The sequence below is a fragment of the Platalea leucorodia genome (assembly GCF_965183815.1).
Source record: "Platalea leucorodia genome assembly, chromosome: 9".
In the NCBI taxonomy this organism is placed as follows: domain Eukaryota; kingdom Metazoa; phylum Chordata; class Aves; order Pelecaniformes; family Threskiornithidae; genus Platalea; species Platalea leucorodia.
The window spans coordinates 44291146-44314528 of NC_138831.1; the positions used below are offsets into that span (position 1 = coordinate 44291146).

General features: G+C 43.0%; 1 protein-coding gene across 5 annotated transcripts in view; it reads right to left on the bottom strand.

The window, feature by feature from the left end:
- The window catches only part of AKAP13 (A-kinase anchoring protein 13), a 205397-nt gene that overhangs the window by 181349 nt on the left and 665 nt on the right, over positions 1 to 23383 (bottom strand). The window lies entirely within an intron of this gene.

Genomic DNA, 23383 nt, shown 5'->3' on the forward strand with positions numbered 1-23383 from the left:
GGCCGGTATCGCCTCTCCACCCACACAGCAGCAACGTCCCCGCTTTCTTCAAAAGCTGGCTGCCTGCATTCTGCCGCACGGCTGCCCAGCTCTACCGACCTCCGGCTGGGCAACCGTGGCATTAAGTTGCTTTAGTGCTTGAATAAACATGTCACTGGTGCTGCGCAGCACTTAATTATATAAATTAGGAGATCTGTATAATGGTCCTAAACCAGTAATGAAAGAGAAGGTCTAATGATGCAACAAAAATCTGCAACCCAGTGCTCAGATTACGGGTGAGTTACACAACAGCTCAAACAATTAAGCGTTTAGGTGGCTAGCTGCAGACTTGTATAGTGCAGATCATGTTTTCCCAGAACCATCATCTGACTCCAAACATGTGAGATCCACTCAAGCACACCCTACCTACCTCCTTTGCCCCCGAAGCTCAAGGGTGAAGGTGAGGAGCTCAGTGTTTGAGCAGCACTGCCATCCACAGCAGGGCAGAAGAGATGCTCCAAAGCAAAGTCAGCCCTTCTCCCAAATTCACGTTCAAACTCAACAGATACGTCTAAAGCCTGTCCTAGCAACCCCTTGTATATCACGAGTAGTGCTGGCTCCTCTCAGCATTAACATCCCATGATACAGAGATGACATAACTCCAGTGAAACCTGTTCAGTTTACAACTGGGGTGACTTTTGCACTGCACCGTGCGATTCAACTCCCAGCTACAGCCTCGTTTAAGAAAACTTCATCACCACAGGGTCAACAGAGAGAGGTCACCCATCAACTCTGACCACAAATAAGGCAATTTAGGTATTTAATGAGCACTCAGCATGAACAGTTTATGTGGAACAAAATGCTCCTACCCCAAGATTTCTGAGTGTAGGTTTTTTACTGAATAGGCTCAAATACTTCCAGATAGTATTGATTTCTATTCATAGCTTTGATACGGCGTAAGGGAGAAATCATTTAGTTTGAAATACTCTTTTATGCTAAATTGACCTTTTACGTCAATAAACACGGTACCAAATTGCTGCTTAGCAGCCTAATTTTACCTTCTTTTTGTAAAGTGCTCAGATGAAAAGCACTATACCAGGGCTGAGAAGTATTATTTGGATTTTGAAAAGCAGTTAAGTGTCACGGTCAATCCACATGTTCAATATTGAAGGGCTCAAAAGAAAATTGACAGCACCAAAACTGCAATGGTTAGGAAGTGTGACAGTATCAGCTTGGAAGCTGCTTGCCAATATTTGCATGTGCTTGTTCAAACAAAAGCCCTAAGAAGAGATGCTATGCCTTATGTAGAAACCCTTTAAAAAGACTAGTATGTCATTGTTCTTATTAGAAAAATGCCATACTTGTATCCCCCTTTCACCTGTAGGATAAACGGTCAACTCTATTAAAATCCAGATTGGGAACTTTTCACTTCCACTTCCGTAAGACCCTTCCTGCACACCGTCCCTCCTCCACAGCCCCAGTGCTTTCCCACCTGCACCGCGGCCCGTGAAAGCCAGAGCAATGCCAGCAGCAAAGCAGGCAACGAGCGAGGCACGGTGCGGTAGCGAGGAGGGGAGAGCTCGTGTGATTGTTGAGGAATCTCTGAATGAAGCCTCGGGGTCCATCCCATACTGAAGGGCCCGCAGCTTGTTTCTGGGTGCATTAACACAGTGGTCTCTGGTTACAAAGTGCATTGGCATATACTTAGTTCTGGTCCATCCGAGCTCTTGCAACGCAGGCTGAGTACGTAGGCACTTCACAGCTGAAGCCACAACGCTGTTAGTCACACAAATATCACTGAGCGCACAACGGCAAAGCTCAGAGAAATAAACTGCATTTGTATTTTGTTGCCTTTACGTACAGGATCACTTTTGCCAAGGCAGAAGGTAGCACAGGGTGCTGTTACAAGCCCTTTGTAGCTGCAGCAGATCTGCAGTTACTACATCAAGATGGATGGCTGGAAACCACCAGCGTGCAACCATAGAGCATCTTTTACCATGCAACCCCTTCAGCAGGTTACCTGATTTGCTTCCATATAACTCGACTTCCCCCCCCCCCAAAAAGATTTTTTCATTCAGTTGCCCCCCCACCCCCCAAAGAGGCAGACACCTGCAACAATAATATCTTTAAAGAGGCAGGTCATAGTAACACAGTATATTACAAGTAGAAAAGCAAGGGATGTTATTAAGTGGCATTAGCACATGGCACAGATTTTGCCCAGTACCCCAAACAGCCCAGCGCTTCTGTAACTTCAAAGTGCATGCTGGGGAAGGAAGCAAGCTTTCATCACCAGCAAAAAAATTCCCAAACCAAGTCAGCAAATGTCCATATAACCTGCCTCTCAAAGCCTGACATCAAATATAGCCTAAAATTAACTGAGCCTGCTACTGCTCCGCATTCACAAAGCAAAGTGAAATCCTGGCTGCGCCTGCACCCTCCCATGTGTTTCACACACAGGCTGGAGGTGGCCAGAATGAGACCTACTCATTATTTCCTCTGCAAAGTGCGCTCCTCCCCGCTTTATCATTAATCAAGAGTTAGAACCAGTCACCAAACTAGCACTGCGATGACTTCACTACCAGCTGCTAGGCATTCTGGAAAAAAACAAAAACAAATTACATTAAGGCTACCATCACTTACCAAATCCCACTACAGGTACACCAGGCAATTACGCAACTTTGCTGACGTATCTGCCAGTACTTTCCTTCATGGACTTAGTGCGTCTCTCCTCCCAACCACCCCCTGAAGCAAAGGATCTTTAGTTAAAGCAATGACAACAGTTTTCGCCCAACAGCACACCCTTCCCGTCCTCACCCACCCCAAGCAGGTACAGCAAAGGAGCTTTTTGCTCAGTGCAATGACCAACGAAAGAAAAACAAGAAGTTAAAGCCGACTCTAATTGCCAAGGCACACCCTTCTTCCAGTGCACCTGTAAACGACCGCTTGTGCAACACCACCTGAGTGTCAACAGGAGCTGTAGGCTCTACCCAAGCACGCACACAGCAATAAAGCAAAGGCGCTACCCGCATTTCCACGTGCATGTAGGGTTTCCAACTGCCTATCTACCCATCTACACCTATGCAAGTGGTGATTCACCTCTTGCAAACACAGCCCCAAACCGTTTAGATCTCCCCTTGCCCGTGTTCCTGCAATTGTGGCTAATCTTCTGGTCAGACAGTGCTTGCCTTCTTGATCGTCATCCTGCACAGTACCAAACAGGGTTAGCTGGTAACAAAACAAAAAATAAAAAAATTTAACTGGTCTTCCCGAGCTAGGATGGTCTCTTCAATGGCATACATAGCCTTTTCGATACTTTTCAGGACCAAGAAAGTTTTTGCGCCTTACTTTGCTTCAGCTGATCATAGCCTGCTTGTGGTAAGGCATTTGGTTACCATCTGACCCAGGACTTTTTTTTACTATGAGTAGGGGTAAAGGGACAAAGGAGCACACAGAGATGACAGCCACAGGGAGCACAACGCCAGCACTCCACCCGGCCAACAGCCCATACCATAGGCACAAGCTGGCCTCATCAACAGGCTGCGGGAGTTACCCGGTTCCACAGTCCAGCCCCAGCTGCCGTCCCTGGGACCATCCTGCACATACAGGAACTTTTCCACGCACATGATCCACGCACACAGGGTACATGGAGAAGCGGCACGACACCAGGAGGCCAAGGCTCTCAGAAAGCATCGCGTCTCTGCACACAAGAGTGCATCTTGCAGAGGGCACTGGAGGAGCGTTTCCCAGCTATGCACAGATGCTCAGTAGTTTGCCCCTACGAGAAAGCTTTCATGACACAGATTTAATCATTACCTACCTGCTGCACCAAGAGTGTAAATAAATCCCCTATTCAACAACTTAGAGGAATAACCTTAGCAGCAAAAGTAGTGCTCTATAAACTTTCATCATTTCTTGACAGATCCCTAACTGTGCCCAGGCTGACCGGTCCTCAGTCAGTGTCTAAACCACTGATCTAGTTGTCTGGTTTTAGGGCATCAGTTTGCTCAACATTTTGGGTTTTGTTTTGTTGGTTTGTTTTGTTTTGTTTTTCTTTTTTTTTTTTTTTTTCTGAAGGAAAATGTTTTAAGGCAGGGACCATACTGCAGTATTTAATATTGTTCTTACCTTGGGTCAAATACACTTATTCTCTGTGCTTTTCATTTGTTGATGCTCGAGTTATCTTTTTCAAGATAACAATTTTACTTTTGTTGCTTTTTTCTCCCTCCAGGTGCCCTGCCCTTAACAGCAGAAGACTTAAATCTAAATTATTCCACAGATAACATCTATTGCTACACAACATTTTTCTGATCTATACTTACAAAGCACTCCAACGTATGCTCAATTAAAATGCTCACCATGACGTCTAAGGGCACGTGCATTTTTTCCATAGCACGTCTAGGACTAGAAAGACAGATTTACGCCCTGGACAACAGTGACACACTGATGCCAATTTAACCTTTGTGTGCCCGACACGCACATAATAGGAAATAATATGCTACAGATAAATGAAGTAGTGCTGATATTTCTACAAATGACAAAACAAAGACACCTGAACTTAATGCCTGCCCAGAAATCTAAACAAAGAACGGGTTTAGATTAGGAAAAGTATTCTGAGATAATCACATCTTCCCTGATCTGTTTAACCTACTTCCTAGCAGTAGGAAATTCTCATTATATTGTTTCCCCCACCAAAAGAAAAATGCAAAGGGTGCAAGCGTACAGCATAAGCATTTAGCACTAGAGGTTGCTAGAGATCACAGATAACCCATCAGATGATAATAAGTGATTGGTGTCACAGGTGAAGAAAGCCTGCTTCATAAAAGTTACATCCTCACAGAAAATCTCTTGAACAGCCAGCTTGGGAAAGGCGAACAAATCTTACAGCTCTTAGATCATCCAGTAAAGACTTGGCACTTCACAGTGCCAGGAAAAGATACAGCCAAGCTTTAGAGATGCTCTTCTGCAGGTAGCTGCTGAGTCTTCCCCATCGAGGGCTTTCGGCTCTGGTGAGGTTTCAGCAACTGTTTTAAGCCAAACTCAGTTGCCACCAAGAGGTCTTGTCCACCCCAAAGCTCTCACCATCCACAAGCCTGCTGCTGGCCGCATCAGGGGTCAGCTAGACCAAGACTCACGTTTCTTCTGCCACGTTAGTTTTCTGCTGGAGCAGATTCCCTGATCCAGGAGAAGGGGCTGGAGCGCTGGGACCAGCACAAGGAAAGCCCCGGGCCTGCTCTTCAGGCAGCCCCGTGCACCCAGGCCTAGGCCAGCTGCAAAGACGTGTCCGCATGGACCCAGGGGCTCTCCCCACGACCATGCTCCCCAGGGACAGAAGGGAAGGGGTCTTTATTGACATCTAAGTTCTTGGGGGTGACACAAGAGGAAGGGATCTCCTGAGAACTTCAGGTGGACGAAGGACAACCAGCAGAAGCCGATGAACTCCTAAGCAACAGAGATCTTTCCATGTAAACCTCCGGAGTGGCAAGAAGCTAGCAGGTATGCATGTGATCAAGCAGGAATGGGAAAGGTGGGGTCAGACACAGAAACAGAGAAAAAAACGAAGTTTTTCCAGTGTTGCTACAGGAGATAAACATCTACCTACTGATTTTACTTATTTTTTCATTTTAGGGTGAGAGGTTGTTTCTGTTTCTGGGCTTTTTTGAGATGACATTAGGGTCAGAAGAAAGCATTAGGATCATTCAAGTTCAATTGCTTCTGTTGCAGGCTGAAAAATTTCACCTTCATTTTCCCCTCAAGCCCATGACTTCAGGATTAGGCCTGTTTCTAAATGCTTACCGGAGCAACTCAAAGCTGGAGACCAGGCCCAGTAACTCCAAAGGATTTGTCTTCACTAACTTTTCCACAGCTTGAACTACAGCTGTTTTCCTTTGCAAATTCCACCTCTCAACTGCCAGAGCATCGGGAGAAGAAAGGAGCAAAGTGTTACGGCTGGAAACACAAGCTCAACATGGAGATGCAGCAAAAGATCAAATCCCGTTTTGCTGCCAGCAAAACTCTGCTCACTAATGCACTGATCTAGCTCCTTCTGTGCTTCACCAGAACACTTGAGGTCGGACTTTCTTTTTTCATACTCAAGGCTACAGAACAAAGTTATGAGCCAATCAAGACTAAAAGGTTTCTCTGCACCTCTGGAACCAGCATCTAATTTCTCTGACCTATTTTAAAAAAAAACATTAAAGTCTCCGCTGGAAGTAAAAAACAGGTTCTTTATTTGAATCTTGCATGCCCCGCCTGACCACAGTTCGAAGCAGGCCCCAACCATTCCTTAAGCAACCGAGGAAATGAAATACAAAACATAAAACAATGCGGAGGGTCAGACTTAAACCAACAAAGACAAGGAAATTGCAAGTTAAGCCTCCTGCTCTGCCCTTGACTCACCTTGTTTTGTTCAACTACTGCTCTGTTCCCAGACCCTTCCTCTCTCCTAATGCCCGAGAGCAATAGGACAAAGCAAACAGCACGGTCTAAACATAGATGGTGTTTGTTCCTATCAATTAGGCTGGGTTTTGATGTACATTACAACAATTTTACCTGGTTTGGAACTTTGCAAAGCCCGGATGTTTAACAATTTCTTGTACAGTTTGTGTTGTCCAAGGATGAGAGAGTAAAAATGACCTGGGGCACCTAGAGGGGAAGATTCCCATCACCCAATTTTACCCGTCTAAAAATTGGGCACAGTCTAAGCTAGTCATCTCCTCCCTGTATATAGACCAGTTTGTTTTGATGATTTTAGGATGGAAGAAGCATGCTCTGGGGGTGCCCGTCTTCTCATTGCTTGCAGAGGTCTGAAGAGCTAGCTTAGCTAGCACTTGCCTGAATTTTTAGCTGGCTGACATCAAACAAGATGGATCTCATCCTCCTCTAGTAATCATCAGTCAGTTGCTATGAAGCAAGCACTTGAGTCTCCAGGAAAGCCCAGACCTCAATCCCCCGGTGCATTCAACATTGCTCAGCAAAGTGTGCAGCGGTTTAACACTAAGCAGGTCATTGAGGTCGGAGGCAATACTCATCTGGCTGGTATGAGATATGCGACCTAGCGCTCTGCTGCATTAGGAGGGCACAGTGCTCAGCCCCTTTCAGGACCAGAGCACAAGAAAAGGAGAAGGAAGAAACCAGGAGTAGTGCAGTCTGTTCCTTCCATGGCTACAGGAAATTTCTTTTCCATTTTGCATGGAAGGTGCATGCACAGGTACACTTGTATTGCCTTAGAGCAGATTCTACTACATCTCAGTACTTCCAAACAGAATTTAAGTTAAATTTTGATACAAAAGCCAGCAAAGGTTTATTCAAAATGTTAATGAAAAGTAAGAAATCTGAACTGTTGCAGTTCACAGCGATGAAGGATCAGAGAAGTTTCATAAATCCAACCTGCAAGTTTATTTTAATAGCAATAAACATTAAATGTGTAACGTAAAAGGATAATTGCTATCACTGAGGAAAAATTACTGTCTTGGAAGCTATTATTTTTGCAGATATCTAAACTATTGGAAATAACTGGGGGAAGAACTTGGGGTTTGGGTTTTTGTTTTGCTGTTTCCCCGTACAAACAATCAGTGACTTAAAAATGCAGTCACAGTATCTTGAGAGAGATAGATATAGGCAAAACATAGGCATGTTTTGTTATATAGCTTTTTACGTATCATCACAGTACAGATATCTATCAAGCAGTGAGAGAAACACTCATCCACATGACAGCTACAGAACAGAACTCAACAGAAAATTTTAAAATGTAGGACTTGGAGTAGCTGAGGCAGGGTCACATTTGGATGTCAACAGTTTGTAAATCCACCTACACTATTCAAGTCCTGAAGCACTCGGTCTGGAAATACTGCAGCATAATGAAAAGATTTCCAAAAGAAAGATTCTTACAGTCTTGTTCGTCACCCAAAGTCCCATTACAAGCACATCTGGTTTCTTATTTCCAGCAAGGCTTCTAGAGTAACAGTGCAAGAACATGGAGCGCTGTTTGGCTGGTGGTCCAGATGTGCTCCTTCCCCATCCCCATGGTGATAAGGGCCCTCTATAACGAACATCTCCAATACAAGGGGATGCAGCATCAGGACAAACCTCACATTCCACTATCCTGCACAAAGAAAAATAAAATGTGAATGATACTTATCTTCCTGTGAAAAAAGATTACAAGGTGCAGTGGGGAAAAAGAAGCAGCACTGAAATGCTGGCAAGCTGACATTTTTCCTAATTAAAACAAAAAGCAATCTTTAAAATAAAGGCCTCGAAGACAGTCGTTTTTCTTCACAGATAGCACATACGGTTTACAGTCATAGTCTGTATTTGCAACGCTTTAGTAATGGATTAAAAGAGAAGTTTCATTAGCTTGTACAGAAATGCACTAAAGAACACTTAAATTCGTGCATTAAGAAAGCATATATATTACATAAAAGGAGAAACATGGGCTAGATATCAAGTGCTGTTACAAATTTAGGAAACACTAAAAGCATTTTATTCTCAATATACTATGGGAGGGATCCAACAAAGGACACAACTGCTTAACTGGAAAAAATGCACATGCTCAAAGCCTACAGCCTGCCTTCTGATCACATGCAACTGATTACCATCGCAGGGCTTCTCCAGAAGGCTTTAAAGAAGGGAAAAACTACCAATCCATCACTTCAAAATACAGTTCAAAAGATTCCTCCATTTCTTCTTTACATTGTCTTTCAACAGGACAAATCTTCTCATGGCACAGTGTAAAACTACAATCTTAGAAAGATGAAAGACACAGACAAGAGTACCATTTTGGGGACTGAAGATGTGCAAAACATGCTGGTGAACTGTTGTGGGAAACATCTGCATTACACAGGGAACGAGGTCCACTCTGAGGATCCAGCAGTGTCTCTGCTTTGCATTTCTTTCCTCAGCTGAAGATATTTGCCAAAACAATGCATTTCTCAATGCTTTCCAGCTGTAATTCAAACTCTCTCCCCTACTGCTGGATCTTACTCTTCCAGGAACATCTCACAATTCAGTCACTGGCAATAGGTCTTCCATCACAAAACCACAGAGGCATCCTTTATTATTCGTACTATTTCCACAAGCATCCAGGGTGTTAACAAGCAGCATATGCATAGGGATGAGGAGATGGAGGAAGTTTATAAAAATGTTTACTCGCTATGAAAGTCCTCTTTAACTTCCCACGAGTATGATTCCACACACACTTGCGGTAAGGCAGGTTGTATTATTCTCTTCTCTCTTGTCCAATAGTTGCTATTACTGGACCTGGCAAGGCAGCATGTGACACAGAAAAATGCAGCTGCATTTTTGGCTGGGAAGCCTCTACAAGAGCCTGTGAGTCATGAGCCAAAAGGCCCACATAAAAGCAACAGAGAAAAATGCAGATTCAGTCTTCTTTTTATTGTTAGCATGTGTGTCTTTACTGGATGGTCCTGATGCACATAAATGACGAAAACAGAAGTCATTCTGAAGCTACGAGCAGGGAAAAGTCCCTGCAGTCAGGTAACTCTGGCTCCCTCTGCCTAAGGCCACTTTACATAGAATGGAAAGACTACCACTGACCACAGAGCATCTGAGCCACGCAGCATAATACGTGCTGAGACATGCCTCTGAGCTAGGCTTTTCTAGAAGACTCAGGGTAATGTGGTTTTTTTTGTTGTTTTGGTTCTTTTTGTAGAATTTCTAACTATAAGCCCGGATACCCTCATCCTAGATGCATAACGCTGAGCTCTCCTGCAACGCAGTCTTGCAGTAAAACATCCCTCATCTGCCTGTTGTGCTGCAAATGAAGTTTACAATGCAACAATTTGTATCTCAGATGTGTCAAATTTCTCTGATTAAAAATATGACATTTTACCATATTTGTTACTCTTACCTCTCAGGACTGATCAAGGGTTTCAGTTTTTTTTTTGTTTTGTTTTGTTTTGTTTTTTTGTTTTGTTTTTTTTTAATGAAATCAATCCAAACATACCCCCTTGCTACACTGCTTGGAGCGGGTATAATAAACACAAGACAGAAGGGAGCGTGAGAGCAATCTGGACTGTGGTCTGCAGAAGAATGTCTCAGGACTCCTCTTTATCACCAGCTCAGGGACACTGTCCGCAAGAAGCTGTTCCCACACTACATCATGTTGTCTGTCTGCAAGCAGCAGCCCAGCACTGCACCAGCTCAGCAGAAGCGGGCTGGAGGAGAGTAGTGGAAGGTGAAAAACAAGACAGCAAGTATTACCTTTCTGTGAGGATAAACAGCATAAGTCCACCTTAGTTTCCATCCTCAGAAGATGTTTTGTACTGGGTGAATGGAGCATGAGGGGAATGAACACTAAAGGTGTACAGAGGCAGCGCTGCACAATGCTGTTCATGCACCTACCAAAAGAGTGCTTGGTCCAACTGCTGCATTACTATCTAACCCACCTTGCAGAAGAGATCCTTTATGTCCTTTATTCCCCCAAATATAAAGCTGGAAAGCCAGTGGCTTGTGTTTCTTCCCATTTGACAGGGTCCCACCGGCAACCTAGCTCTCACACCCAGCTTCACTCCTGTTAAAAACTAGCTTTGATCATTGTTGTTGGCCACACAAGCTTACTCCACATCAGTATCCACGATGATGTCCTACCTCTCAAGTACAGTGTTCCTGGGGGAGCATTACTGTTACAAGGCAATGCGAGGCAGAGAGGAGAACTGGAAGGAAAGTACCTTAAGGCAGCCAGAAAATCCTTACCAATTTTTGATGGAGAATTTTCCAGCCCTTTCTGAACTGGAGCAGCAAGAGGAAAGAATGCTAAATATAACCCCATGCCTTCACAGGGCAAGGAGGGGAACATGAGCAACAAGAGGAAACTTTCTGAAACAAATGTCACCAGATGCATCACAGCTTAAAGGGAAAGGACGAGCATCTGGGCGGTTGATGTTCAGACAATGGTCACGTGTAATAGGATTGAGAAAGGTGCTCAACATATTCAAACAATTCGAAGAGTATGTTCAAACACAGCAAAGAAATACAGGTATATCCCAAGACAGACACGATCACAGCAGCTTAAGGAGCATATCTCAAAAAAGCATAGGGTTCATTAAGTTTCCATCTTGTAACTTCTGGTCAGTTTGAGGACCCAACTCCGTTCAACCTCCAATGAGAGCCACTCACTTGCTTCATGTGAAGAGGTTCCCCACTTCCAACTTAGCACCCTCCTAAAAGTACTGCAAGGGAAAGGTATCAAGGCTGATATTGGATCCTTGGGTCTGGCAAGAGGTCTCTTTCGGGAGCAGAAACTCCCGATTCCTCCGTGAAAAGGCAACTCCCAGAAAGTTCATTTCCATTTCCACCACCCTCTCGTATTTGTATAATGGGGCTTTGTTACTCCTATGCATTCTAAGTCACAGGCAAAGTCAAGAACCGCTGGCAATGCTCAACCAGCCATGCTTTGGTTGGTTAGATATTATAACACCAAGGTACCTAAAACTGGCCTTTTGGGCAGTCTGTGCCAGGCAGCCCACAAACAGTATGCAAAAAACACTGCTGGGTCTTGAAAGACATTACAATCTTTGCCAGTGCTCTTTATTGTTCTTCAGGAAATGACAGGCTCATTTTCCAGAATGATAAAGTCCAGTGAATTCTTCCTAAACTGAATGGAAATCTGAAAGCTTAACAGACATAATAAATTGTGCATTATCTGTAGTACCGAGCCAGTCTTACCCAAATAAATACATCTAAATTAGAGTGCAATCTGCAAATCCTCCTTCACATGAATAGCAGCTCTGGCTTTAGTAGGCCTACTCACGTAAGTCAAGGAAAGAGGGGTCTTCTCTTTTATATTATGTAAACCATGGGTGAATTAAATTCCTCCCACACAAAGCTCTCACATAATCCCTGCTGCAGCTTGCTCCTGGCTCATAGGTTGAATATTCATCTCCGCACAGCTTCAAAAGGTGTACACTTTTCAGCATCACTGTCAGGCACTTTTTTCTTTTTTAATATGAGGAATGTACTGTGAAATGAAAGAAGTTTGGAGTGGTTTTTTTTTTTTTTTTTTGCATTCCCTTGTAATGTAACAAGATTTATATCCCTTGCAATTAAAAAAATTATAGTCCAAGAGCATAGCTAAAACCTTAAAAGGACTAAATACAGAGAGAGACCTGGAAGATTACTCCTTAACACCATCTCCAACACTAATATTTCTTTCAGGCCTAGGGCTCTAGGTAGCAATTGTGCATCAAGGCCATTTTCTTGCCTGGACAAGTTTATTTGCCATATGATTTTAGTAACATACAGACCGCACATCTTAGAAGGTCAGGGCAGCGCAGAAGCTAAGCATAAAGGCTAACAGCAGTCAGGAAGGAACATGGACTTTTCCAGTATTATCCATAAATGTCAAACATTGTTCTATTTGTGTCTAAAAAACCTACACCCCATCTATCTGTCTGCAAGAGGACTTCTCACCTGGCATCAATTATCACATAAAAAGGGACAACACACAAGGCGTCACATTTGCACATATCTTCCTTATCCTCTCTATAGGACCTGATTTTTAAAGTTGCTCAAATAGCCTCAACACTGCACATGAAAATGGAAAAGTCATTGAATGACACCAGCAACCTCCCAACACGCTCTCTAGCTTGAGATGCCGAACACCTTGTTCACCCCTTTCCCCACGGCTCAGGAAGAAGCTGGGATAGACAGCAAGTGGCAGAAGCTGCAGAGCACGGCAGCGCTTCCGCAAGGGAAGGAGATCCTGCAATCGCCAGACTCCTCCTCCCCTTCCACAAAAGTCCAATTCAGCTCTATAAATACACCAGCTGGATGGAAGGCCAAACGCACCCGTGATTTCACTGGGGAGGGACAGGTTACAGCATAAATCAGCTTTGTCTTAGGACACCATATTGATAAATGTCACTGCAGAGCCCCCAAGTGAGTGGCACTTCAACTATCCCATGGTGCAATATGAACATAAGTTTAGAAGAAACTATAGATGCAATCAAGTCACAGGAATACCAACAAGCAAGCTTATAGTTCTTTTATTAATCCCTTTTTCCTTTGCTTTTATCTGTTTAATTTAAAATATCGGCCTGTGCACTGGCAAGGCTTTTCAACCTGTGCAGTACATAGAGCGACAGGCAGGCTTTGTAGATGCTTTGATTAAATGCCAGTAACTTATTCCTTTAAGTATATGATGTTTAATTAAAAAAACAGATTAAGCAAAATTGGTTTGTTAGACCAAGGTCAGCTGCTATAAATAAAGGGACTGCAATCTTAAACAGATTTTTCTTATTGCATTGCAATGGCTTGAATACTTCATTTCATTATGTAAATGCGCGGAGGTCACAACTGAGCCAGTGTTCAAATAAAAATTGTTCTAAGTCACTAAATGTATCCCAGGTTCTTGTAATTCCCCATGCAAATAAAGAGCAGCAAATGTTTAGCCCTGTTTCCCCCAGCGTTACTGGTTTATACTCCTGTAGCTGAGGCAACCGCGCCACATCAAGCATCTCAGCGCCTTTCAGAAAGATTAACTTCTTAAACGGGCAAAAATGGCAAAGGTTCAGCTCCAGCCAGCTAAGGTGAATGGTGGCCACGCAACTCATGGGCTGGTCATCATGGGATGACTTCCTCGTGGAGATCATCTCCCCACCTAAAACTCCGCTCACAGCAGGGTCAGCTCTGAGTTTTTTAGATTACCCGAGGTTTGGTTTGTTTGCAGAATGTCACTCCTTGCTAAACAAACTGCTGGAGAAAAGAAATAAGAAAAAGAGATGGTAAAGACTGGCTGGAAAAAAGGTGGGAAGGAGCACAGCAACAAGTGCTAAAGACACCCAGAACAAAATTTTATGTGCAACAATGTTCATGACACCTCACAGCATTACCAGGAGCTGAGGAATACTTTAAATTAGCAAAAAATGTCAGCTCTCCAGGTCCTGCTGCACATTCAGCTCAATCTCACCCCATGAAGACAATGGCAATTCAGGTCTAGATCTTCTGAGAGAGTGCAACTCCAGGACTCCTAGGAACGTTGGATACAACTAAATACAAAAAAACCCACTTAGCTTTGTAACACACACCAGTTTAACAAGCACTAACCTAGTTTAACTAAATTGTACAACCAACTTCCTCTTTCCTTCCTCTCCCACCCCGGGAAAAGATGTGAAATACAAGTTAATGCTGCAGTAGGCAAACATTAATAGTGACTGAAACCACTTAACCATCTATTCTCCTTTCCCTTCCCCTCATTTTTGTTTTAAGAAAACCCACATAACCCCCCAAAAAGGGTTCCAGCATAATAAAATTTTTCCGCCTTTGCTAGATTGAGTATAGACCTAATTCAGGATTAAGTGCAACTCAACACATACCTTATCTCAAGACATAAATATCCAAGATTAAGAGATGCTGAGGGAATCTGTTCACAGGACTACACAAAAAAGATTCTTCTGTACCATCCACGCAGCAAGCTCATCACACAAGGGTAATGGCAAGGAGCTGTACCAGAGTATGCAGCAACTCGACGGGGACTATTCATGCATATTTTCAGGGACCTGCCAAACACTTCAGATTTCACAAGAAAAACCTTGTGTTCTGTAACTCGGCTCTACTCCATTTCACTTTGTTCGAAGTATGACCGACGTTAGGAGCCTGATCAAATTCCTTGCTTTATCCACGCTTGAATTAAAGCCTTGGCTCAGCGAGGGGAAGCAGACCACGCTACATGAGCTTTTCTTTTTTCAGAGGATGCCGGCCATAAGCCCTGGTGCCAGTGCTGCAGGTAACACCAGCAAGTCCCAGGGAGCTTCAGTTTGGTTACAAACAAAGGCATTTCAGCTTTTGATGAAGCAGTTAGTATTTCTGCATCCCGTTAGACAGTCCAGTGCTAAACTTCTGTTTTCATCTGCAGATAACATACTAAGCCTCTTCAAAAGTCCAGCCTACTCTGACCTGGGAAGTGGGAATTTTTTCAAATAACTAATCAAATCACACTCACATGGTTGGTTTTCAGCTGTCTAGGACTGATGAACACCAAAAAAGTTTTGAAACATTTATTAGGTCAGACAGAGGCAATGTGAGTGCTTCCCAAAGGCAGCAGTTGCCATTACAGGATGACATCTGCAGAGGGAGCACCACATCTGGCCACAATAGCCACATCAGCTCCAGATGAGCCTTCCCCCAGCCTCTCCTGGGAAAGCACTTTCTCACTCTGTCCCTGCCACAGGCAGCACCAAAACTGGTGGTTTTGGCATGTAGCCTTCACCCACACACATCTATCCCCAGCCTCAGTCCAGTGCTGCCCTTGAACCCTTCTCCAGCTCCAAGGATGTCCATGCCCACCATGGGGAAAAGAGCAGCTAAGGCTCACCCAAATCCTCCCTGGGGAAGCAAATTAAAAGTTAACATAGTTTCCCTAAAGGGCAACTGCCAGACCTCCGTGCAGGGCCTGTGGGACAGACAAGGGAGGAGCTGGAGGAAGAAACGCGTTGTTTGCTGCCAGGAACCAATGCCCAACCTCATGGGTGTGGGGAAGAGGATCAAGATGTCCATGGGCATCCATGGAACAGGGCAAGGGGAGATAAGAACCCCTATTAGCTTCAGAGGGCCTTCTATGGAGGAGATTATAGGATGGTTTGGGTTGGAAGGGACCCTTAAAGACCACCTAGTCCAAGTCCCCTGCCATGGGCAGGGACATAATTCACTGGATCAGGTTGCTCAAAGCCCCACCCACCCTGACCTTGAACACTTGCGGAGGAGGAGGGAACAGAACTGCTTGATCCTCGAGGGACAGACTGACAAACGATGGCAGGAAGGAGGATGAAGAAAGAATTGATGGCTTGGGTCAAATTGGAGGAGTGAGCAAACGAGGAGGGAACTGGGTCAGGGAGAACCTGCGTGACTCGACCAAGTGCTTGTGCAGCAGGAGCAGGAAGCCTCCACGTTTAAGAGCGTGCACACGCAAATGCAATCTTTTACAATCCTACAGCACTTTTAAAGCACTCGAAATGCTTCATAAATATTAATTAAGCAAGAGTACCCACAAATCAGAAGCATAAAATGGAGATATAGCTATGTCACTTAATATTTAACAGTATAACTCAAGGAGCAAAACCTACTTTTAAGAAGTCACATACCCGCACTTCTTCTGTCTCAAAGAACCCAGGCTGCACCGTACTTGCTAAAAGAGGCCCGTGTTCAGTATTTGAATTCAGATTCCTGTTTCAATGCGTGACCCGATGCCTTGCACACCGCCAGCGATCCCACTCCAGCCGTCTCCCTAAGCCATTCCTTGATCACCAGCCAAGCCCAGCGCAGAGGTAATCTTACTGAAGTAACACCGGTATGTGGTTGTAAATTGTGATTTTGTGCTTCAATTGTCTTATCTACCTTCCCTAGCATTTTGGCTGCACAAATCATCTTCAGCAATTTCATCTTAAAGTTCATGTTTTACAACACTGATTTCCCCCTTTTTTTTTTTAAAAAATTACTTTTATTGGGTCAACCACATTTGCCAAGTTTTAACAGACTACTTCTTTCTCAGCTGCCTAATTTCAAATTCACCTTTACATATAGCTTAAAAGGAGGCAAAAAGTCATCACAGCAAGTAAGTGGGATGTGATGCTTAACATCAAGGTTTACACAAATATACTTTACAGTACCAGCTGAGGGTCAAGAACCATGAATTTACTCTGCAACACAGAAGAATTAAGGAAGGAAAAGTAGGAAACCTAGCCAAAACTTGGAAATATGTATACTCCTGATTAATACAAGGCTACTAGGAAAAAGCAGATGTGAAGTGGCAACTTGCTTTATTCAGAGGAAAAGCCAAAGTCTACAAGAGCCAAACTGAACTTATTCTATGCAGTGGCAGACACTGAAATACAGCAACGTTACTCCTTCAACATTAATAAACATGTTGTATACAGAAATTTTTTTTTTTTTTTCAGTCCTCGAAACCCTGCCAAATCATAAGCTTTTTATGGGAACGTTGAAATGGATGTTGATCAGAGCCATACCCATATGAGTTTTAAATTTTACCACCACTTAGAGGCAAGGGCTTCCCCCCCAGTCCCTCACACATCTGCAAATTTGTAATTTTTTGAAAAGCCTGATGAACTAAAAGCTCATACACCCTCAGCCTATGAAGATACTGAATTCACTCTTGGATTATGAGCTGAACTCAGGCCTTGAAAGCACTACAAACTCCTCCACCCCTAAAATGAAGCTCCTCAAAGGTAAAATTTTACATTTTATATATGAAAAATAGCAGCAACTTGGTAAACAAAATTAGAGAGTCAAAGGTCACCTCATTACCAAGAACACTATATTCTCTTCCCCATCCCTCCTCATGTTCACCAGCATCTGTTTTTTCTAAGTCCTAAGTTTTATTTTTCAAAAAGTTAACACTAATTCATAAAAATACAATTAGTTTGGAAGTACAAGGCTGCTGGCATCCAGACAACTGCTTGATCATTTTGTTGTTGCATCTAATGTGATAGAGCTTCAACTGAGTTGGAAAACTTCATAAAAACTAAGCGGCTTCTTTCTTCCTAATTAACACAGCAATGAAATGTAACAGCCTGGCATGGAAACTTCTCTCTAGCATTATGTTTTTGGAATTACTCATGTACTCCCACATTCTACAAGACTTTTCACAACATGCTATCCAGTACTTTACCCTTTCCAGTTTAAAGGCTTCGATTTGGAGTCCTCTGTATCAAGCCAACCAGGGTGGCAAAGATGCTGCACCAGAAGACGTGCAAAATATCTGCCATCCTTAACATCTACTCATGCTACATGCCTCCTATGTGTATTCTGTAACTTTAAAACTAAAATCTGCATCCACTGCAATATATACCCATTCTATCATTGACACAAATTTTAAAAGGTATTCATTAAGTGTGCAATGCCTTAAATTTAATAGGGAAATGGAGAAGAAGTACACAGCCTACGTCCAAGTTGGCCTGTCTTTCAGGTCCCTGGGCTGGGAGCGTCTGTGTTCTTTATATACCATCCTGATTTATGTTTATTTAAATAATGACAAATATTAGTTTTAAATTTATAGTCATTGCTTTGTAAGATGTCTCCAATCCTATCAGGATAAAGAGCTTATACCAAACAAAACGGTTTGTTTATACTACTAATACTTCTAATAGGAAATATTTAGAATCCCACAGGTTCAAAGCAGGACAAAATTACAGCCTATCTTTCCACAAAGGGCTGCTGTCTCTTGCTACCAAGAGGGCAGAAGGACCATGTGCAGATCACAAGGCCTGGATGTTCAAGTCAAAAGAAGCTGGTCTGCAGAACCTCCAAGTCCACCAGAAATGTCACATGCCCAAGGCCCAGCAAGAAAAAAAAAGCAGAAGAAACCTAAAAATCACCTCATGTTTTGGCAGCGGTAAAATGGCTAGAAGGTGCGGGAGAATTAAGGAAGGAAAAACCAAGCCAAAACCCAGTCATACATACACTCCTGGTTAATCTGAAGCTACTAGGAAAAAGCAGATGTGAAGTCACACCTTGGTTCATTCAGGGCAAAAGCAGAGGACTTGCTTTCAAGCTCACTCTGGGCAATGAGAAATGCTGAAATAAGAGTTTAAAGACAGCAAGACTACGACCTCAAGCCTTTCATATGTTATTTGTGTTGGCTGTCCCACCACTCCATTATTAAGGAAAGGCCAAAACAAAGATATTTATTCTGTTACTCTTATTATTCATTTGTATCTACAAACACACAGAAGTCAAAGGTTTAGTAACTGTAGAGAGCCCAGCACTTAGATGAAAGATGGTTTCTGTTAGACTCGCTTGACTGGGATGTACAAAAATTCAGAGGAAGGTTTCAGGATTTTTATGTTTCAGATAATCTTAAAATTAATTTTAAGATTAAGGCAGATTAAAAGAATTAACCATCTATTCTATAAAACCTTGTATCTGTTTCTACTATTGATAGGTACTCAACAAAACCTCTTATGGCACACCACACACCTGTATGGGAACAGGAGAAGAGGCCACCTCCAGTGTGCAGAGAGACCCAGAACAGTTCAGAGTTGCACAGAAACCACAATTGTAATCCATCAGCCCAAACACAGCGATACTGCAACTTTCCATCTCAGAATAAAAGAAAATTATGTTCAGTAAAGCTGAAAGTGAGTTTTAATGCTACCTTAAAATAACCACTCACACATGCAAACCAGTTACTGGTGCAGGTACTCAAGTGTGAAAGCAAAGACAGAGCATCACCCTGTCCCTTGCTTTTGAGTACATTAGAAAAATCATGTTTCTATAAAGATATTTCTGTGCATCCAGGTCCTGTATTTTGTCTCATACTGATTTTGTACTGTGGAACTGTGCTCGTACAAAGACTAGCAGCGCAAAGCTCTCTACGGTTGATGCTCTTTTGTGCTAGGACCACAAATAGAAATTGCACAAGATAAATACTTAAAATCATGGACACTTAGTGAAATCTCCTCAGCACACTTTACATGCCCTCTTGCCTAGTCACTGCACCAACTCTCCCCTCTATCTATAGACTGAAAAAGCATTTCCCCAATTTGTACACAAACAACAGCAAGCCAGTTTTGATAAGGAAAGGAGAAAGGCAGCACTCAGAACTCCAAGGATTATTTATGAATAAGGTGAAGCCCTACAAACTTGGCTATTGAAGAAAGATAATCTTCTCTAGCTTATGCCAAGTGGGTCAGACAGAGGAAGAACCTTAGCAATCTTCAAAGTCAAAGCAGATGGGGAAGTGAATAAGTGCCCATGTGAGCAAAGAGGAAACAAGCTCCTGTTCATTTTGGCTTGTTTCAGAGCTTCAGTTTTCTAGACACCATCAAAAATGTCAGATCTTTAACTGACATGAGCAGAAGAGCTCACTTCTGTAACAAGTATTAGGAGAACTGCAGAGTAATTACTTAAAACTGCTGTTGATGCAAAAAAAAACGTCCTGGTGTCTGCAGATTGAGGACGTTGCTTACCTCGGTAGTAGGGAGACAGGTAAAGTGGATGAAAGGTGCTAAGAGGCAGAGGCTGGGAGAAATGTTCTTTGCTTTGTATCTACGAAAAAAATCTCTTAGGATTCTTTATCATTAGTGCTTCAGTAACACTGATATAAATATTTATGTAGCTGTAAAGTAGGCTCTACTTTAGAGCTAATTGTAGCCAATTAGAGCATTTTTTAGAAAAATAACACATGAGCTTGTAACTATTTTTTTTTTACCCATTTTGAAATAAAAAAAGCTGCAGTCCACACATGCCACAGAATGAACATACACTGCATTCTTTAAGAAGCTGAAGTTGACCTCCTGGTCCTTTCTCAGCCTTTACATCGCTAGACAAGATCTGGGCCAAGACCCATCTCCATACACAGGGATGCATCTCTGTCTCAGGCTAACCTCGTCATCCAAGCAGTGAAACCTAAAACCAACTAATCTCTCCCAGGGTTATGCTTGTGGAACTGGGAATCCCTCCATCTGCCTCAGCAAAATAAGATCACTGGCTGCAAAATAAACAGCACATTAACCACAAAACAATAGCCCCTCCAGTCACTGTGCTTCGTGCCACCCACCAAGGGCTAACAATTTTCTATCAGATCCCTCCCCCTAAAAAAAAAAAAAAAAAAAAAATTTCATACATTGAAGAAGAGCTTGTACAAGTGCACAACACGCAACTTCTTTTGGATCTGTACCAAGGACGGACTCCCTTCCTCTCAGAATTGCTGGGAGTTTTGCAAGCTTTCTGCAATCAGCAGCAGCAGACCCTGAAGGAGCACAGAAATATAGTTTACCCTGTTGCTTTTAACCAGGAACTTTTAAACTGACTGAGCTGGGAACAGTAGAAGAAGGAGCATTCAGTGCAATAGTTTGTTAGGAAGACACAGAGAGCCAAGGACATGCTGAGGAGATGCTCGTCTTCCAAAGAAAATATTGCTAAGAGAAACAGCCATCCTTCCATCACTTATTTTAGGAGGCGGCTGCTGAGCTGCATCAGCTATTCCACTGGTCTCTCGATGAGTGGTTTTTGCCCAAGACTTCTGCTGGAAGAGCCAGAGCTGCAAAACTTGCAAGAAAACTCCATTGGAAGAGGCATTGAAGGGTGGCACAACACCAACCTGCTCTAGATACACACATCTTCATTTACACAAACTCAGGTCATCTTCTGATATTCAGGCTGGGTTGTCTGGAGCATAGACAAGACAGGAATAGGTACATAGCGTCTTTGCTTGTTTTTCTGTGTGTGTTTAACGATACATCAAGAAATTTGCTAAGATGAGAAGTATGAAGGAGTGGGCTATGTTATGAGTAATAATAAGGGGGAGCTTCAAACTGCAATCACTTTAGCATTTTTCCTATTACCAGTTATCATCACAAGCCAAAAAGTTAACTACCTTGCTTTATGTAACTTTTTACCATAACAACTATACCTTTTAGAAAAGATACCGTCATTCTCACAGCAGCTTTAAATGTTTTAAGATGCAAATCGAGGATTCCCGCATATCCCTCTCCCCACTTAAAAAAAAAAAATCCTGGAAAAAAATGTTAAGCTTGAAGGACTATGTAAAGTTGCATTTGCTATAGTCACATCTTTTCTCTGCGCTCCGGTATGGGGGAGGAAAAAAAAAAAAAAAAAGAGATGCAAGTTAACAGAAACTCATATCGGCTTTTTTAATAGCGTCTCCACAAAAAGGATTTTTTTTATGTGGCACGTGCATTTGACCTGGGTCAACACTGCAATGTGGGGAGTTGAAAAGGGATCACCTGATGAAACAGAAATACCCTCCCTCCAAACTATATTGCAGGCATTACAGCCAAGCACCCCAACCACAGCAAACACAGTAAGAGCCTTCTCGAACAGCACACGTCCTGTGTCAGCAAAGCAGCGTTAATACAAAACTCAATTCAAATAAGGGAGTAATGACTCTTCGGAAAGGGTAGGGCTTCATCACGCTTCCACCATACCAAACAAAGACCATCTAAGATATTCAAACCGTCGCAAAAAAAAAATTATTAAATCAAAAGGAGGAAAACAATGTCATCCTCATACGCATTTCGTTGTTGAATAATGACAGTGTTTACCTTTCCAGCATAATGCATTACTGCTCTGGATCCAACTTTAAAGCAGAGTACAGGACAGAATTAATTATGTCCTTTCCTCTTAACTACCATTCCCTGGGTTATTTATTAGCTAGGTCTGCATATATTCATAGATGTGTCTAATATACAGAGTTAAAAGGATTTAAAACTGCTGCCTAAATACTTCCCTGGTTTGCAGAGTCCTCTCCACTCTCTGGACAGGCAGCAGCATCAATAAAAACAGCCCCAGGCTGCAAATTAGTCGCTCCTTAGGCTACGCAGCAGTTGAGGGAGACGTGGGGGGAACCGCAAGCATGCTGCGGCAGGCGTGTCTCACAAGCAATGCGTTGCGGATCTGAAGCAACAAGCTATCTCAGATGTACCATAGATGGCTCTGCTAAGGTCTTTTCTCTGAATTAGTAAAATGCAAAGGATGCCAGCACATCCCAGCTTCAGCTTTGTCTTACAGTCTACTCCTGCTTGCTGTTTAGCAAACGACCAGGCAGACCATCTATCAGGACTAGAAAGTCCACCTTAGGTAGAGCTTAGAGGCCACCAGCCAGTTCATGTGCGTTTCTGGAAAAGACAAAAGCCACACTACACAAGATACCTTGAGTTCAGTGCCTTGGCAAAGGAATGGCAGATAGATAAACTCAGACAAGCTACCTAAAAAGAAAACTAAAGGGAACCCAAGAACCACTCTGGAGTCTTCTATTTTGCTAAAATGAGGTTTTAAGGCTAAAAACCTATTCACTCTCCTGCAGTCCTCCCCGAAGGGGGACAAATGCCAGGGAGAAGCAGACTGGAGAAAACTTCTGGTTTAAGACTGGATCAATTTCATTTCACTGAGGTCCATCATATCAAGGGACAGAGGCCAGAAGCTTCCATGCTGACCATCCACTGGAAGGAGACCAAAAGGGAGAGAGGGTGGGTATTGCTATGGACCCAGCAGCAGAAAACAGAGAGAGAAAAGAAAACACTTTCATAGACGCTTTACAAAGAACAGCAGCACTTTTATCGTTGTCAGCACAGACGCTAGGATACTATATGCCCATGCAAATACTGCAGTTACTGTTTGGCCTCATACAAGATTACAAGCAACTCCAAATAATATATCAAATTAGCTGCAGATCTGGGGATGACCATGCTGTCTCACATCAGAGGTCAATCAAATCTTTTCTCCATCACAAAGGAAAATACAGTACATTTTGGTACAGCAGCAGACTTAGCTCTTCCACCCATCACCCAAGCCCCCGCTGGGCTGGACTTGGGCTCACAAGAATGCCCCAGTGCTATGCAGCAGCACAGGAGCTGGGTTTGCAAAGGTATTTAGAAGTAGACAAGACCATATGCTCACAATCAATGCTCAGAAA